The sequence below is a fragment of the Palaemon carinicauda genome, chromosome 7, assembly GCF_036898095.1.
Source record: "Palaemon carinicauda isolate YSFRI2023 chromosome 7, ASM3689809v2, whole genome shotgun sequence".
NCBI classification, from domain to species: domain Eukaryota; kingdom Metazoa; phylum Arthropoda; class Malacostraca; order Decapoda; family Palaemonidae; genus Palaemon; species Palaemon carinicauda.
In genome coordinates, this window is record NC_090731.1 from 18,873,715 (window position 1) to 18,891,957 (window position 18,243).

The 18,243-nt window shown below is 34.0% G+C and overlaps 2 long non-coding RNA genes across 2 annotated transcripts; one reads left to right on the forward strand and one right to left on the reverse strand.

Moving 5' to 3' along the window:
• The first annotated feature begins 748 nt into the window (after positions 1 to 748).
• LOC137643507 (uncharacterized) lies at positions 749 to 3,530 on the forward strand. Its single transcript, XR_011044973.1, has 2 exons — positions 749 to 918; positions 2,959 to 3,530. It is a non-coding gene; the product is annotated as an uncharacterized lncRNA (long non-coding RNA).
• Positions 3,531 to 4,208: 678 nt separating this feature from the next.
• On the reverse strand, positions 4,209 to 17,974 carry LOC137643508 (uncharacterized). The gene is made up of 5 exons (XR_011044974.1): positions 17,894 to 17,974; positions 6,850 to 7,016; positions 6,190 to 6,397; positions 4,797 to 4,979; positions 4,209 to 4,284 (listed from the first exon to the last, which is right to left on the reverse strand). It is a non-coding gene; the product is annotated as an uncharacterized lncRNA (long non-coding RNA).
• Between the last annotated feature and the right edge of the window lie 269 nt (positions 17,975 to 18,243).

The following is an 18,243-nucleotide window of genomic DNA, read 5'->3' on the forward strand; positions in this document are numbered from 1 at the left end:
ATTTAATTTTTCATCATATCTTATTTGTTATTATTATTATTATTATTATTATTATTATTATTATTATTATTATTATTATTATTATTATTATTATTATTATTATTATTATAACAAGGCAGACTTCAAAGTTGAAACATAGTTTGAGAACCAAATTCCTTCAAGTCTAAGGGACCTGATATAGGGAAAGCAGTCTGTGGTACGGAAGAAGAACCAGAAGAAAAAACTATAAATTATAAATAATATGATAATATTAACATGATTATAAGCGGGAAAGAATATGAAATCATTGTTATTTCCCTATCGAAAATTGTTACATTTCATTTGGAACATCAGATAATTGGCTCACTTTAAAGTAGAAAAAAAAATGACTAGAATATCTCACATGGAACCCAATAAACTATTTAGATAAACAAACAGTTTATTTCACAGTGATGTTTTAAGTGTAAAGGATGCAATATGAATTTTTTACGTATAAACATTTCCCTGAAGATAACGAATTGTTTCCTTATTAAATATTGAATATGTGATATTTTTTTTTTTTTTACTGATTTTTTATGGTTAAATATGTAACCAACAGATGTCACTGGTTTCCTAAGTGATGACGTAAAGTCTTTTGAAAGTATCTTTTTTCTTAAAGATTCCTTGTTAGTCTCTCCACCAATCAGTAATCGTTTCCTCATTCTTTTTTCTCGAAATAATGACTCAGGCCCTTCTGATTGGTTGAAACATGGAAGAAAGCCGGCAAGATGGAAGTGTAAACTGTGAGAAATCAGGAAGCAGTGTCAGTGCGCTTTGGGGCTGTGACATATCCACAACTTCAGTTGGCTGCTCAAGTCATTTGCATATCTTGTTTGAATCTTGAATCTTGGATCTGTGGTTGCAGTAACTGTCGCCATTTTATGGACTAGTGGTATGAAGGTAAGCTTAGTTTTACGAATTTGATGTTTAGGGTTTGTGAGAAATTTTTGTTTTGTAATGTTTAAAACTGACTTTGTTTTATATAGGGATCTTTTGATGTTATATATCTCTGGAAGACTTAGACAGGATTCTTAATTGATGGAAGATTCCGGTTAACTGTATAGGCAGTTTTTAGTGATGAGCGTTTTGGTTTTAATTTAAATAAAACTGGTAAGATTTACAATGTAGGTTACCGCAAAGCCAGTTTTTTTTTTCTTTTTTTTTAATTTATAGAAATTTCTACGTGTAGACATTTTTAACCGGCTTGGTGTGTTGAATTTGCCTAATTCTTAAAGGCTAAACCCGTGGTTGTAAGTTGTGAACGTAAATCTTTTCTAGTATAAGCTTATAGCTTGGATAATTATTAGAAACTGCTAATCCCATAAGGCTTTAACTTTAGTCGTTAAAATTCTTGGTTTTGAGTATTTACAGGTGCAAAGCAGTTAAACTTGGGTACAATTTTATCAATTTTTAAAATTCAATTTAGAAGCGTTTAGCACAATTTTATCAATTTTTAATATTCCATTTAGAAGCGTTTAGCATATAGCGAAATTTTATCTTGTGCACTGCGAATTTAATTTCTACTTTTCATTGATAGGATTTTCGAAAGTGTAATTAATTGGCTAGATTTTAAAACTTCCATATAACCAATAGATTTTTTCTTTTGTAGTAAATTAGTGTCTTGAATTTTTAGTTTCATTTTAACGATGTTCCGATGGTTTTCTGGGTTATTGTGAATTTATAATTTAGCTTTGATATTTTAAAATTAAATCTAACATTTGAAGTTTTAAACAACCGTGTAATTTCCAGAGATTGTCAATTAAATTTTGGTAGGATTTCTGTCGTACCTGATGTGTTGTGGGCAATCAGTCTTAATTTAATTATTTTTTTTTTTTTGATAACGGGTAAATATAGCGAATGCAATATTGTGCATAGCTTCCTTAAGAGTTATAAATAGGTAAAATGACTGGTTGGAAACTTTTAAAGTTATTTTTATTTAGAATACAACAGCTTTGGTTGATATTCCAGTTTTCCCTGATTATAAGCCTATTGGGGTGAGTTTAGTCTCTCCTATGTGATCTTTATGTAAAGTGGTTTTGGTAGTTAAAATAGATATGAGTTAGGTGTTATCTTATGTGGTGTGTTAAAGCTAATTACTTAACACAATAGCGTTGCAAGAGTAGAAAAGTGTTAATCTTTTTTTTTTTTTTTTTTAAATCATTGATTTGGGTTGGTCCTATTTGTAAGTTTTATAGCTCTTTAGCTTTTGTGGTCTGAAATATGTCTTTAATGTTAGCACATTTTTAAGTCGTAGGGAAATTTAGCATTTATTTGACAGTCTTTATATGCAAGTTCCTCTAATTTTCTGACTCTTTAAAATTTTTAGGGCTTACTAGAAAGAAATTTAGTATGGATAAAATGAATCATATTGTGGTTGCTAGCCTTAAGATTTGAGCAATGTTTAAAATTCATTTTCAAGTTAGTGAGCACTCAGTGCTACAGATCTCGCTGTACAGCAATTGGAGAGTAAATTAGCTTGTAAGATGGTTTCTACCACAATGCATTAGCAAGTGACTTGATATAACAAATCCTATATCTTAATGCTGCTGTGATTTCTAAGCGTAGCTACTTTGAATTATTGCTCGAACCTTTTGGCTAGTGGTTTTTATTTAAATTCCTTTCTCTTCCCAGATATCTTGGATATTATTGTTTTTGAGATTTATGATTTTTAACTCTGATTTAAGTTAATTTGAATCTTAACAATTATACATTAAAACTGTCAAATTTGTCTACTATCAATATAATTGAGCCAATTTTGTATTTAACGTTTGCTTGGTAATGTTTTAGGCTCTTTAAAGATTTCTAACTTTCAACCGGTTAAAATCTGTCAAATTCTTGTTAAGTAGCTTTAATTACTTTTGTTTGTTAGTTATGTTCAATGTCTTTTTCTATGAATTGAATGACGTCACAAAATGGTACAGAAATCTATTTTGTTTTCAGGTTGTGTGATGCAGTTAGGGTGTAGACAAATCGCAACTCTTTCAACTAAAAATAATTTCTCATAGCTTTTCTAGTTACGAAGCACACACAAAGTTGGTTCGTGCAACTTGGTGCTTCGTAAATTAGAAAAAGCTATGAGAACTTATTGGACATTTAAGAGTTGCGATTTATCGACACCAATAATTTCGAGATCGTAACAAATCTTGCGGAGGGAGGACTATTAGAACTTGGTAACATGCAGATGAGTGACACAACGCAGCAGAGGACACTACGAACAGAGATGAAACGGAACGAAAAGAAAAGCATAGGAGGAAACATTAGATGGAGCAAAGTACAGGATAAGAACAGAACACGCAACAATGGATAGGATGAGATACAGAATAAGAAAAACTCAACACGCATACTGAGTACATAAATAGAACGAAGAGAAGCTATTTAATAGCTATATAAATTAATGATAGTTCACTAACAAACAAATTTTCAATAAAAAGGTCTTATGTATACACTTCCTTTTTATTTTGTATGACTACAAGTGTATGACAACCAAGGAGCTAATAAAATTTCTAATATTTTCTTGTTTTTTATTTTCTTCCCAGTTTTTTTTTATTTTCTTCCCAGTTTATTATAATTAACATTTACATTTTCCTAGAATTGTCTTAATCATCTTCTGAACTACAAACTAGTTTGTAGATTGTCTTGGCACTGATGTAAGTCGTTGCAATACATTTCTTCTCCCTTATGTTACTGGCATTGACATCCTTAGTGTTTCACCGGTTTTATCAAAGTACATACAGATATCTGATGTGTACGTGCTTCACTTCCAAGCCGTTGTTCCTCTTTTCTTGATTTAGAGTTCATGAAAAAGAAATATGTATTAGTCTGGGGAAAGGAATAAAAAATTTAGATTTGCTACGAAATGAGCTAATTCGAGTTTTGTAAAGAATATAATATACACAGGTGAGATATTATTAAAAAGACCTTTAATGAACCATTTTGAAATAATGTAATTGATTGTTTATTTTACGAAATAAAAATAGCACTAGCCCCAATTTAAAAGCATTCTAATTAAGAACTTTAATAAAAAGTCACATGACAAGCTTAATTGGCTAACTTTAAAAATGTTGAAAAATTTACGCAATTGCTTTAAAAAAATCACTTACAGGTAAAATCCTGACTAGTTTATATATAAAGGCTAAAATCCTACTCCTTATTTAAATATTTTTAAATAGTTATTAGAGAGTAAAACTTACCTGTTTGTAGTATTTACACCGAGTATATTTATTTTACATCCATTTCAAGCCAAAGCAACTAGCACGAAATGACAATCTGAAATAAAACAGTATAACTTTAGAATGAGGTTTTCTGGTATTCTCCTTGCTTGTCTTCTTATCTTCAACTAAAATTCAAGCAATATCTCAAAATGAGCTGATCACCCAATGTAGAGCCCTATACCGGTCCTTATAGTAAGTATTTCAACAACCTTTTACTCATTCTCCTCTAAGTTGACTATTTTCATCAATTTAGTTTCACTTCAATATTTTTAAAGAACCTCAAATGGTATAGTTATTCTTTTCATATTTAACTAAATTCCTATTCACAAACAATTTTAACATTTCGTATTTGGACCAAGTCCTCAATATTCAAACAAAAGTCTCAAACTTCATAATTCCGGCAATGACACCAGAGAAAATAATTAAACACATGGCTCCCCACACCATAAAACAATGATAATTATTAAGTTTAAATTTTTATGTGCTACATTTAACAAAGTTTGTATTTAAGAAATTTAAGCTTTAAATTTAATTGCTTTGACAAAGTCAAAGAGGTTATTCACTTACCAATGCCAATGTTTCGCAATTACATCGCTGAAATGGCAGCAAAATAGTCCTCAATTACTGTAATTCCACAATACGGAATTGGGTGTCTTTTATTGGTGAAAAAAATCTCAAAAGATGACTCTTCCAAAACACACAGCTTGTCTTTCCCTATGAGCGCCTCTATCATTAAGGTCACATTAAAACCTGTCAAAAAAATTAAGCCTTAGTGTGCAAATATCTAGCAAGATCTCATGTCATCCTTAAATTAATAAATTCTTTATTTGAATATAATTTGCATGAGGCCTAATTTAAGTAGAGAAAACACTTCTCACATGCCAAAATTTCTTAGAGGTATGTAACACCATTAAATATTAAAGTGCTATTACAAGCATTTCCCAATATCTTTACATAATCATCTTGAAGCGTCCTACTAAACTTTCTTTCACTGCTAAACTTAACACTCCAATAGTAAAGAACACTCCAATAGTAAAGTACCTAATTTAAACCAACTACCTTGAGTATGAAGCTGAAATTTTCAGCTACAGACAAGGAAACAAACTAACAAGACAAATTGTAACTACAAAAAGCAAAGTTTACGATAAATGCAAAAAAAAAAAAAAAAAAAAAAAATAAAAACTTGTCATTTATAGATTAATTTGCCTCTTATGTCAAACTGCAATTTTTTTTTTTTCAAAGTCAAAATTCCTAAAAATCTAATGCATTTTCTGATTTACGCCAATGGAGGATATGTTCCATATCCAAATGATATTTTGCATGAGAAATTAGGTTACCAAAGTTTAAAGAAATTCTAAAGATACTTTTGTAGAAATATGAATAATACTCCTGATACAAACTATATGCTTGGAGAAGAACCTAAATCAATAGTACTTCAAGATGAAACCTGCCACAAGAAATGCGTCAGGAAAAATATTACAAATTTGAGGAAAATGTAGAAAGGAAAACCTTAAAGAAATGTCTAGAAATTCAGTGTAAAAAGGTTACCAGAGCAGCAGGAACTCAGGATTACAAATCGGCACAGTTGTGTAGGAACGTTAGCCAAAATCTCTCAACCTAACCCGCAGCATTAAGAAACCAACCACAATCTATATTCACAATAGCATGACCACATCAAGAAACCAATAGTGTGAAGAAAAGAGACAAGACCAGAAGAAAACTTGGAATGCAAAAGAAAACTAGGAAAATGCAATACGAAAAAGATAAGACCAGAAGACCACGCTATGGGCAGAAAAAAAATGATTATAATAGTATCTATTATAAACTAATTACATTAAGAAAATTGCGAAAACAAGAAAAGAAAAAAAAATTTGTGATGTAAATTACATTGAAAATTAAATCACAGTAATAACAGGAGATGAGCTACTATATTTGATATGTTATAATTTCAAACACTTACAGGAACTTTTAATGTGAACTAAAAGTATTTTAGCTACTTTAGTTGTTTATTTATGAAATTTACAGGCTTTTGTAGTATTATCCATCATGTTTCCTGGTCATTTCGTTTTTGACTTCTCTCGAAATCTGCTGCTTTACTGTTGGGCATTATAACGTACAGCATGTTTGTAATTCTTCTTTCTAGTTTCAAACTAAAGCTTCAAATATACCTGGAAGAAATAAAAAATTAATAGTTTACACGTTAAATCTTTCGACTAGTCCTATCTTTGCCCGAAGTAAGCCTACTCTTTACTGTCGAAGTATCAAATATTTGTTAAACTTAAAATAAATTTTTTTTTCTTTGGACTACTGATTTTTTCAATAAAAAATAGATTTTTTACGAAGTACATTACTAATTTCTTTCACATTTAAACTAGAAACATCCCAATTCTCCTAACCATTGAAAATGCGTCGTTACAACAATTTCTTTAACATAAAGCTGAACATCTGGACAGAAAACTTATACATTCTAAAACCATTATCCACGCAGTCTAAAACTTATAGTCCTAAGTTGAACGATATCAAACTTAATGCTTTAAAATTCAAATTAAACAGATTTTTAAAAATTTACTTGCATAATGGCCATTTAGCTAAAATTTCAAGCAACGTTTTATCTACCTACCAGTAATGAAGGAGGGTTTGAGCTTGTGCATCAATTTCCAAGTAAACTTCTTTTAATCAATTTACTCCACTTCAGCTATATGAAATCTTCCTTTCAAAAATATATATGGTACGTCTGCATCGAGTTCCTAGTTCAAGCTTCAGCACCTCAGTCAGTATCATTAAAATCTGAAAAAGAATAGTAATTAATGTGTGCAAATATTCTGGCCACAAAATACTTCATTTGAAGACATTAATAGCGAGAATGGTCTAATCATTTCCATGTTTACCAAGAATTTCCTAAGTAATAACAGCATTATAATGCCAAATTTTTATTACAATTATGCCGAATATATACCATTATATTTTAAAGAATCTCAATTTGCTTACCCGCTTAAACTGCATGACTAAAGCACCTGGTAAAAATAAACTACATGTACACTGCAAAAATTTTCAGACAATTTTAGCATTTAAAGGCAGTAATGACAGCATTAATTCAAATTCCATTTCAAACACTATAGCATCAAATTTAATAAAGAAATAGTTCATTCACAACATTATTACTAATCCTATGTAGAAACTTCTATACATCTTTTGTTAACCAAAAATTGAACTTAGCTAATTACAGAAAATAGTATATTATAGAACACTGAAAATGCTTTACTAATAAATGGACTTTTATATAAGAAAGAAAACCTTTCACAATTACCTTTATTTCCTCAAATAAATATTTAATACGATATACCCCAATAGATCTACGGTAATAGGGGCCAACCTGTGGAAACCAGGGGTTTTGGGTGAGGAAGATTTGCAGAGGAATAGATAAGGTTAGAATTAACTTTCACAACTGTATATCCAAATTCACTAAACCTTCTCAACCTTAGATCCAAATTCACTAAACCTTCTCAACCTTAGATCAAAATTCACTAAACCTTCTCAACCTTAGATAAAAATTCACTAAACCTTCTCAACCTTAGATCAAAATTCACTAAACCTTCTCAACCTTAGATCAAAATTCACTAAACCTTCTAAATCTTGAAAAAGAATTCACTAAACCTTCCCAACCTTGAATAAGAATTCACTAAACCTTCCCAACCTTGAATAAGAATTCACTAAACCTTCTCAACCTTAAGATCAAAATTCACTAAACCTTCCCAACCTTGAATAAGAATTCACTAAACCTTCCCAACCCTAAATAAAAATTCACTAAACCTTCCCAACCCTAAATAAAAATTCACTAAACCTTCCCAACCCTAAATAAAAATTCACTAAACCTTCCCAACCCTAAATAAAAATTCACTAAACCTTCCCAACCCTAAATAAAAATTCACTAAACCTTCCCAACCCTAAATAAAAATTCACTAAACCTTCCCAACCCTAAATAAAAATTCACTAAACCTTCCCAACCCTAAATAAAAATTCACTAAACCTTCCCAACCCTAAATAAAAATTCACTAAACCTTCCCAACCCTAAATAAAAATTCACTAAACCTTCCCAACCCTAAATAAAAATTCTCTAAACCTTCCCAACCCTAAATAAAAATTCACTAAACCTTCCCAACCCTAAATAAAAATTCACTAAACCTTCTCAACCTTAAGATCAAAATTCACTAAACCTTCCCAACCTTGAATCAAAATTCACTAAACCTTCCCAACCTTGAATCAAAATTCACTAAACCTTCCCAACCTTGAATCAAAATTCACTAAACCTTCCCAACCCTAAATAAAAATTCACTAAACCTTCCCAACCCTAAATAAAAATTCACTCAACCTTCCCAACCCTAAATAAAAATTCACTCAACCTTCCCAACCCTAAATAAAAATTCACTCAACCTTCCCAACCCTAAATAAAAATTCACTCAACCTTCCCAACCCTAAATAAAAATTCACTAAACCTTCCCAACCTTAGATTAAAATTCTCCTAACCTTCACAACCGTGTTTCCAAATTCCCCTAACCTTCACAACCGTGTTTCCAAATTCCCCTAACCTTCACAACCGTGTTTCCAAATTCCCCTAACCGTCACAACCGTGTTTCCAAATTCCCCTAACCTTCACAACCGTGTTTCCAAATTCCCCTAACCTTCACAACCGTGTTTCCAAATTCCCCTAACCTTCACAACAGTGTTTCCAAATTCCCCTAACCTTCACAACCGTGTTTCCAAATTCCCCTAACCTTCACAACCGTGTTTCCAAATTCCCCTAACCTTCACAACCGTGTTTCCACATTCCCCTAACCTTCACAACCGTGTTTCCACATTCCCCTAACCTTCACAACCGTGTTTCCACATTCCCCTAACCTTCACAACCGTGTTTCCAAATTCCCCTAACCTTCACAACCGTGTTTCCAAATTCCCTTAACTTTCACAACCGTGTTTCCAAATTCACTTAACCCTCACTCAACCTTCACAACCGTGTTTCCAAATTCCCTTAACCTTCACAACCGTGTTTCCAAATTCACTTAACCCTCACTCAACCTTCACTAGTGTTTTCGCTAAACCTCCACTACGGTTTCCAAACTCACTAAACCTCCACTAGTGTTCCAAAATTCACTAAACCTTCACTAGGGGTTTCCAAAATTCACTAAACCTTCACTAGGGGTTTCCAAATTCACTAAACCTTCACTAGGGGTTTCCAAATTCACTAAACCTTCACTAGGGGTTTCCAAATTCACTAAACCTTCACTAGGGGTTTCCAAATTCACTAAACCTTCACTAGGGGTTTCCAAATTCACTAAACCTTCACTAGGGGTTACCAAATCCAGTAAACCCTCTCTAGTGTATTCGGTAAACCCTCTCTAGTGTATTCACTAAACACTCACTAGTGTATTCACTAAACACTCACTAGTGTATTCACTAAACACTCACTAGTGTATTCACTAAACACTCACTAGTGTATTCACTAAACACTCACTAGTGTATTCACTAAACACTCACTAGTGTATTCACTAAACACTCACTAGTGTTTCCAAATTCACTAAACACTCACTAGTGTTTCCATATTCACTAAACCTTCAATAGTGTTTCCAAATTCACTAAACCTTCACTAGGTGTTTCCAAATTCACAAAACCTTCACTAGGTGTTTCCAAATTCACAAAACCTTCACTAGGTGTTTCCAAATTCACAAAACCTTCACTAGGTGTTTCCAAATTCACAAAACCTTCACTAGGTGTTTCCAAATTCACAAAACCTTCACTAGGTGTTTCCAAATTCACAAAACCTTCACTAGGTGTTTCCAAATTCACAAAACCTTCACTAAGTGTTTCCAAATTCACAAAACCTTCACTAGGTGTTTCCAAATTCACGAAACCTTCACTAGGTGTTTCCAAATTCACGAAACCTTCACTAGGTGTTTCCAAATTCACGAAACCTTCACTAGGTGTTTCCAAATTCACGAAACCTTCACTAGGTGTTTCCAAATTCACGAAACCTTCACTAGGTGTTTCCAAATTCACGAAACCTTCACTAGTGTTTCCAAATTCACGAAACCTTCACTAGTGTTTCCAAATTCACGAAACCTTCACTAGTGTTTCCAAATTCACGAAACCTTCACTAGTGTTTCCAAATTCACGAAACCTTCACTAGTGTTTCCAAATTCACGAAACCTTCACTAGTGTTAACAAATTCTCTAAACCTTCACTAGTGTTAACAAATTCTCTAAACCTTCACTAGGTGTCTCCAAATCCAGTAAACCTTCACTAGGGGTCTCCAAATCCAGTAAACCTTCACTAGGGGTCTCCAAATCCAGTAAACCTTCACTAGGGGTCTCCAAATCCAGTAAACCTTCACTAGGGGTCTCCAAATCCAGTAAACCTTCACTAGGGGTCTCCAAATCCAGTAAACCTTCACTAGGGGTCTCCAAATCCAGTAAACCTTCACTAGGGGTCTCCAAATCCAGTAAACCTTCACTAGGGGTCTCCAAATCCAGTAAACCTTCACTAGGGGTCTCCAAATCCAGTAAACCTTCACTAGGGGTCTCCAAATCCAGTAAACCTTCACTAGGGGTCTCCAAATCCAGTAAACCTTCACTAGGGGTCTCCAAATCCAGTAAACCTTCACTAGGGGTCTCCAAATCCAGTAAACCTTCACTAGGGGTCTCCAAATCCAGTAAACCTTCACTAGGGGTCTCCAAATCCAGTAAACCTTCACTAGGGGTCTCCAAATCCAGTAAACCTTCACTAGGGGTCTCCAAATCCAGTAAACCTTCACTAGGGGTCTCCAAATCCAGCAAACCCTCACTAGTGTATTCGGTAGACCCTCACTAGTGTATTCGATAGACCCTCACTAGTGTATTCGGTAGACCCTCACTAGTGTATTCACTAAACGCTCACTAGTGTATTCACTAAACACTCACTAGTGTATTCACTAAACGCTCACTAGTGTATTCACTAAACGCTCACTAGTGTATTCACTAAACACTCACTAGTGTATTCACTAAACACTCACTAGTGTATTCACTAAACACTCACTAGTGTATTCACTAAACACTCACTAGTGTATTCACTAAACACTCACTAGTGTATTCACTAAACACTCACTAGTGTATTCACTAAACACTCACTAGTGTATTCACTAAACACTCACTAGTGTATTCACTAAACACTCACTACTATGAGATTCAGGGCCTCTGTAACACGGTTTTTTCGCAATAACTTTTTTTCTATGAATTTCATAAGTATAACTCTTATTCAGAATGCACATTATATCTACACATAAATTTCGACTATATTCTGCTTTACGTAAGTTGAATAAATTTGGTACTTTATTAAGTAAAAGTGACTATTTTTGAAGACGGGCCAACTTACTCAGAGTATAGGTTTCGAACGCACTCGTTACGTAACTTATGACGGCTTTTCTTCTCTCTTTCTCGATCGATGATTGGTTATATGTAACGAAGGCTACACATCTGCCAACAATAACACAAAAGTGTAAATAAAAGCAAAGCAGTACACCTTTATGAACTCTGAAACCTCTCCACTGAGAATTATCATAATGAACAAACGAACAAAATATGTTAATAAATACAAAAACACTTCGATTATTTGTCTAACTCCCAAAATAAGTTTCCTAAGAAATTACAGTCTACTTTATAGCTCACAATCAGACTGACAAGGTGTAGGGAATAGTTGGTAATTTTCAAAAACGTAGTAGACAAGCTTGATTTGATAACTGCTATATCCAATGTCAAGCAATTTTTATTTATTGTCTATCTACCGATCTATTTACTGTATATATATAAAAAAAAAATAGCCGGTACTGTATTTTGCTTTAAACTTTCACCAATAATTATCGTCAGAATGATGACTTCATGAGGCTCCACCCACTTTAGCCTCGTTATAATTCTGGATAACACTGAAGGCTATCATGGGCATTGTTGGATCAGAAAATTAAAATTCTGGCTATGAAAACTTATTTCTCGAGTAGTTGTAAGAAGTGCTAAATGATCCTCAAGGATCCCAGCAGTTGGCCTAAACGTTTAATTCATGTATACTACTGTTGCGGTAATACTGCTACAGTAGTATTACTACGCTAGCACAGATACCCCACCCACATTTATGTATCGTTCCGCCATTCATAAAGTCTTGTCATTTTTTTTCACTGTGCAATAAGCCATGGCCTCCTCAGAATTTAAGTTTTATATTAGATGATAGGCTATTTCATTAAGCTGACAAATTTATGGCAACTGGGTATGTTATTGCCGATGTTGAAGCTAAAGATAAAGTTTGGTATCATTCCTTCATTGCATTATCATCTTTACTACTATTTGTTTTGCTACATGTAATTATCATAAAGGATGAATGAATTATGTTCACTTTACTCCTATAAATTCCCATAAGATGTACAAATAAAACTCCTAAAACTATTCATGATTTATTTACAAAATGCAGTCATGCCCAAAACATAGCCAACACGGTCGTACGGCCTAAGAAGAAAAAAAAATATATCGGATGATCCGTTGGTCTGATGGAGAGTTTAGCACAAAATTCTCATTTTAACAAAAATAGTTATATCAAGACTGTTTACATACAATCTCTCTCTCTCTCTCTCTCTCTCTCTCTCTCTCTCTCTCTCTCTCTCTCTCTCTCTCTCTCTCTCGGTGGCATAGTGCATAGTTAATGGAAATGTTCAAAAGCCCGAGTGACATTACAAGTATTATAATCATTACGCTAAATACAAATCAGACCATAAACATTGGATTTAAACTAGAAACTGAATAATTACCTATTCAGGCTATAGTAAATATGGCCATGGGATTTCTCTTGACTGTATAAAGTTGCAAGTCGTAAGATCAATGCAGTTTTGCAACCACAGGGGCAATTTTAAATCCTGCTAGCCATTCTTGACTGTTATGGGTTCCAGAGCCGATGGAAGAAGGTGAATGGGTCTCCGGTGGATGGGCGGGGCAAAATTTTGTCAAAAGGTGTTTACATTGCTTACGTAATGAATGTTTTCGACTCTCGTCTCGTTATCACTGGCCATGGCGTCGGCTAGATCATTTTTACTCTATAAAAATTAAAACTATCGGGTTTAGGTTATTGAAAATGCTGACAAAATTTGTGTGTGGTTGTAAAATATACATATGTCAACTTTCAGCTACATCCGATGCCTTGATAAGGAGCAAAGTCCAAAAAACCGTGTTACAGAGGCCCTGAATCTCATAGTAGGTGTTTCCAAATCCAGTAAACGCTCGCTAGTGCATTCGGTAAACGCTCGCTAGTGCATTCGGTAAACGCTCGCTAGTGCATTCGGTAAACGCTCGCTAGTGCATTCGGTAAACGCTCGCTAGTGCATTCGGTAAACGCTCGCTAGTGCATCCACCAAACACTCGCTAGTGCATCCACCAAACACTCGCTAGTGCATCCACCAAACACTCGCTAGTGCATCCACCAAACACTCGCTAGTGCATCCACCAAACACTCGCTAGTGCATCCACCAAACACTCGCTAGTGCATCCACCAAACACTCGCTAGTGCATCCACCAAACACTCGCTAGTGCATCCACCAAACACTCGCTAGTGCATCCACCAAACACTCGCTAGTGCATCCACCAAACACTCGCTAGTGCATCCACTAAACACTCGCTAGTGCATCCACTAAACACTCGCTAGTGCATCCACTAAACACTCACTAGTGCATCCACTAAACCTTCACATGAGTTTCCAAATTCACTAAACCTTCACATGAGTTTCCAAATTCACTAAACCTTCACATGAGTTTCCAAATTCACTAAACCTTCACGTGAGTTTCCAAATTCACTAAACCTTCACATGAGTTTCCAAATTCACTAAACCTTCACAAGAGTTTCCAAATTCACTAAACCTTCACAAGAGTTTCCAAATTCACTAAACCTTCACAAGAGTTTCCAAATTCACTAAACCTTCACAAGAGTTTCCAAATTCACTAAACCTTCACAAGAGTTTCCAAATTCACTAAACCTTCAATAGTGTTTCCAAATTCACTAAACCTTCAATAGTGTTTCCAAATTCACTAAACCTTCAATAGTGTTTCCAAATTCACTAAACCTTCAATAGTGTTTCCAAATTCACTAAACCTTCAATAGTGTTTCCAAATTCACTAAACCTTCAATAGAGTTTCCAAATTCACTAAACCTTCAATAGAGTTTCCAAATTCACTAAACCTTCAATAGAGTTTCCAAATTCACTAAACCTTCAATAGTGTTTCCAAATTCACTAAACCTTCAATAGTGTTTCCAAATTCACTAAACCTTCACTAGTGTTTCCAAATTCACTAAACCTTCACTAGGTGTTTCCAAATTCACCAAACCTTCACTAGGTGTTTCCAAATTCACTAAACCTTCACTAGGTGTTTCCAAATCCAGTAAACCCTCACTAGGTGATTCCAATTCCAGTAAACCCTCACTAGTGTATTCACTAAACCCTCACAAGTGTATTCACTAAACCCTCACTATTGTTTCCAAATTCACTATACCTTCACTATTGTTTCCAAATTCACTAAACCTTCAATAGGGTTTACAAATTCACTGAACCTTCAATAGGATTTACAAATTCACTGAACCTTCAATAGGATTTACAAATTCACTGAACCTTCAATAGGATTTACAAATTCACTGAACCTTCAATAGGATTTACCAATTCACTAAACCTTCAATAGGGTTTACAAATTCACTAAACCTTCAATAGGGTTTACAAATTCACTAAACCTTCAATAGTGTTTAAAAATTCACTATACCTTCAATAGTGTTTAAAAATTCACTAAACCTTCAATAGTTTAAAAATTCACTAAACCTTCAATAGTGTTTAAAAATTCACTAAACCTTCAATAGTGTTTAAAAATTCACTAAACCTTCAATAGTGTTTAAAAATTCACTAAACCTTCAATAGTGTTTAAAAATTCACTAAACCTTCAATAGTGTTTAAAAATTCACTAAACCTTCACAACTCGTCACAGGAAAAAATTATGTATTTACCTTATGAGTCTGAATCAGAGTCCGATACTGGGTTATCTGCTTCAGGTTGTTCAGCAATGGGTCGTGCACGGTCACCATGTGGTCTGTAAAGCTGACCAACTTGCAGCCAAAAATGATGGTAACACTGATCGTGATTGTAACGTGAAATAAATAAATATCTGGCCAAATATTGTTCCAGATATTCAGATCGATTCCCCGGTCGTTTGGACCACTCCTTGACGTCTCTCCAAAGTCTTTCAATGTTTTGCGTGTGCACACTTGGGTCTGTCCCTTGGACAAACTCCTCACTATGGTTTATCACTTTGTGGGTATATCCCTCATTTCCTACATTTCGATACGCTGCCCAACCATCACTAATTACAATAGAGCCTGGCAAGATATACTTTTTAATTAATGGGATAAGGGTCTCAGCACTTCTGTCTAGCCCTTCGTGATGTAACTGAATGATAAATTTTTTTTTGGACACACGCTCAATTCCTCCAAACAACCACACTTGATTTAATTGTCTACCACGATTATATTTTCTACGTACAATTAGTGTTTCGTCAATTTCCACGACGATGTCTTGACCACCCACCGGGGATTGTTCTGAAAACCACTTTTCGGTTACTTCCGAACAAAAGCTTCGCCAATCCACACTTGTTCTGCTCGACCAATGTAAACAGTATGATGGTAGAGTGATCCCAATGTTTGCTTAAAAAATGATTCACAAAAAGAGCCACTTCCCAAGGTTTCACATGTGCATTATCTAAGAATGTACCCTTGAACAAAGAAACGGTGTATGTACACTGAACACTAGCTTTTTTCTTGGGAGCTTTCCTACGACGTCGACAGAAAAACAGGTGCGTATTACTATTATAACTGCAAAGAATATCACAATGGGGGCACTTCACTGCCACAGGTAAAGCACCGTGTCCTTGTAAAAAAATTATGATTGCTGTTTTTCGAATAAAAGGTATTGATACACTTAAAATAGTCAAGACTACAGCCCGCACAACTGACTTCGACGGTTGCCATCGCAAACTAAAATTTGAACTGTAACGAATGTGCAGAAGATTAATGCGCGCCATACCGGAAATGTGTGTCTCGCACCCAAAATGCCTCCAAAAAGGGGAAAAAACTAAAAAAAAATAATATAACGTTTTTCTAGGTGCTTCAACGTAAACTAGTACAGAGAAATACGCTAACCCATTTTGGTACAACAAAATATTAAGTAAAATGTTTAAAATACATGCATACAAACATGAAAAACGAGAAGAGAAAAATAAAATGCCTGAGAGGATGCACGAAAAAAATGCTTTTCAACCGCTAACGCTTGTGTCTCGGACCAAAAATGCCTTAGAAAGGCGAGGGGGGGGGGGGGAAACCACAATAACGTTTTTCTAAGTGATTTAACGTAAACTAAATAACAAAATAACAAAATATTAATTACAATATGTAAAAGACATGCATACAAATGAAACAAATAAAAAAAATTGGCTGAGGAAAATATTAGTATATATTGGACTACTTACTTATGGGTATGCGAAGGTGCAAAGAGGCTCAGATGACAATATTTGCTGTGGAGTCAACATGTCGAATGACTTGTCCATTTTTTAACAAATATTAAAAATAAGATATTGAATAACTCGTTAATTATGCATTTCCGCCGAAAAGTGCATAGAAGAAAAAGTGACTGAAATGTGTAGCTGATGTTGTTTGTAATGGCAAATATCGCCTATGGCCTGGTAAGTGCTTGTAAAAATTTACCGAAACGTTAAGTCCAAGCAGTTGTATGAAATTAGTTATTAAAAAGTGCACTAAAGTGAATGTTAGTGTTTATATTAGATTAAAAAAAATATCCAAAAGTTTGATTCTTGTTCCTATATAGACCCAAACCTCGAAATATGTAACAAATATTCAACGTTTGATCAACATCACTAGATTCACTTCGAAACCAAAATTTGGAGTACTCATAATTCACCTGCGATATGAAACCAGCCAAAACCACGATTAAAAATCACAGAAGACAACTTAAGAAACTCACCTTTTCCATTTGAAATGTTTAATCAAATAAAATCGTGGAATAAATTAATATCCCAAAACTACCAAAACATGGCAAAGTTTCGCTAAAACATTTCTAAATTACTGCGAATAAAATTTTTTTTCCTTTTTTTTTTTTTAAATTATCCAGTAAATTCAACTTTACAAAAATCCCCTCAATGGCAACGAACTAATAATTAGGAGATACATGAAAAAGTTTTCCCCAATTCTGCTCTACAAAAAATGTAACTGAATCCAGCTTCACGGTATACAAGCTTAAAAATAAGAACACTAAATTTTATAGAAAAAATAGTTTTATGGCTTTGAACGAGTAATCACTTAACATATCTCGAGGAAAGGCAACCCCAGTTAAGCAGACAAAGAATACTTTTAAAAATGTATTTGAGAATTGTAAATTATAAACAGACATTAAACCCCTTTTCAAGTTTGGAGAACTTGCAAATGTAAGCAAGGAATTGTGAAAAGTATGGGATTGTAACCATAAAAATCAAATTAACACTTCAATTTCACGGAGTGTAATACTTGCAATATAGGAACGAAAGTCCATACCAATAAAAGTGTCAAAAGAATACTTACGTATAATATCCACGATAAAAGTTCACTTCCTCAGCCCCACGAAAGAAATAGCTCTGAACACTGAACCGTCTGAACTCAAAGGTTCAGAATGAATGTAGAACTTTGAAAATCAAGGAAGCCGAAATCATGGTTCTATCGTCCTTGGGAGACAGGTGGCTCCATCTGTATTTTAGTCATGGCCCTTTTTGCTTATGGAAATCAATTTTTTATAGAATTGTCCAATGAAAGCCATTTTATTGATAATGTAGAACACAGTTTTATCAAAATTATAGCAAAATTTCACCTCCAAATAAATTATCAACAATGTTTCTGCTCCTCACCTAGGACAAAAGATTATCAAATTCTAAATA